The sequence below is a fragment of the Mus caroli genome, chromosome 15, assembly GCF_900094665.2.
Source record: "Mus caroli chromosome 15, CAROLI_EIJ_v1.1, whole genome shotgun sequence".
NCBI lineage: Eukaryota > Metazoa > Chordata > Mammalia > Rodentia > Muridae > Mus > Mus caroli.
Window position 1 is genome coordinate 76,789,254 of NC_034584.1, and position 1,895 is coordinate 76,791,148.

Genomic DNA, 1,895 nt, shown 5'->3' on the forward strand with positions numbered 1-1,895 from the left:
AGCATATCAGAAACAGAGAGAAATGAAAAAGAAGGCATGCGCAGAAATATAAGTAAAATAAGAAATATAAGAAGAGAAAAATGAAAATAAGCTATTTCAGAGCTCTCCTAGGGACAGAAGGAAAACGGGAGACGTCCTGTTTCCTCTCTGGCTCCTACGGAGATATTCTTAGCTCTGGTTAGGATACCTGGGTCCCTTTGAGACACCAAGTTCTATTCCCTGCCTGTCTATTATCTGTTTTTGGTGCACCAAATTGTCCATGTCTGTCAATTCGTGTTTGTTTTTGTTCTGTTGTTTTAGAGGCAAATATAAAGTTGCCAGGAAGCAGGCACAAAGTAATGATAAGGTTCCTGATTTTGGGACAAGTTAAGGTTCATGGTTTTGGAACAAGTTAAGGTTCACGGTTTTGGGACAAGTTGCACCAAGCACCATGGGGAATTGAGGTTTGCAGAGGAACAGAGGGTTTTACCAAAAGGGGTTTTGCTAGTCTGGAAGTTAGTGAGAAATTGCATAGAAGATAGAGAAAGATGTGGCACAGAACTCCAGAGAGACAATGAGGCGCTGAATCAGGTAAGAGAGGAGTGCTCTCAATTGGTTTGGGAGAGAGGGTCTGTTTGTGTTTCCTCAGGATCATCGACAACAGCTGCAGGTCCCGGAGTGGCTGACCAAAGCAATTCAGGGCAGGTGGAGCTATGAGGACGTGGATGTTCCTGTGGCTGGGAATGCTCCNGCTAGTGAGAACTGAAGAGCTACATTGGGGCTGTGTTCCTGAAACCCATGTCATTGATGCATTCAAGTGTTTGCTTAATTCTTTACATCTAATGCTTCGCTACAATTGCCTTTTTTCTATGCTGCTTCAGCTAAAGGGATTGTTGTGTTTTCAGATGATTCAAAATATTTCACAGATGAGTGATTGTGTTCAGCTGTATCTACTAAAGCTAATGTTACCTGGATTCGAGGGTTGTGGCCTGCCAGTATATCCAAGGGCAATGGCACTATACCCTCTCAACCTAGATGGGCCCTTCTTTTCTTTGTGTAGGAGTGTTCCTGATTCCCTTCCACCTTGGGCAGTGCCCCTTATATGTATGGTTGTTATGTGGGGTGAATTGTAGTTGCACTGATCTTTCCCCCCTAAGCATGGTGGCAGGAGGGGCCTGGGGTAATGCAAATTTTATTGGAATGGTTCTAATGTGTTTGAAACTTCTGTATTTCAATTTGCTGGAGGAAGGAATTTTCTTTTCTGGCTATGCCTGTTTGTATGTGATCTCCTTTTGTGTTTATTGTTTATAAGAATGTTAATTGTAGTAGTGATATTCGTTATATCATTTGGTTGTTGTGACTAGGATACCTTGCTTTGTACCTTTGCCTTTTCAAGTTGCTTTGTTTACAAACTGTCTATCCCTTGCTTCAGGGCTGATGAGCGGGGATGGGAGCCCTGGGATGTATGCTTGTAGTAGTGTGTGTGTGTGTTGTGTGTTTGGCACATGTGTCAGGTGCAGTGTGTGCAGACCTGCACTTTCGTCATGGTGGCATAAGCTTTTGCTGCAGTGGAGGCGGGACAATCTCCTCAGATTTGGTTTGCGCTCTAAAAGAAATTATGCTGCATTATGTCATGGGTTGCGAGGCTAAGCACTGCACAGAGGATAGCTTGCTGTTGGCATCCTCTGGAAGGCACGTCTGATTGCATGAAGGTTTGGTGTCCTAGTTCCCTTCCCCCAGGAAAAACGACACGGGAGCTGGCCAAGACCTCTCTGGGTGACGAGCCCAAGGGATGGTTTTGTGTAAGGCCCCTATGCTTGCACACTGGGGATCAGACCTCTACCTTCACCCATGAGGCTTGCTTGCAGCAATTAAGATCTGGCCATAGATTAATCAACATCCTGGCCTTTTGATGC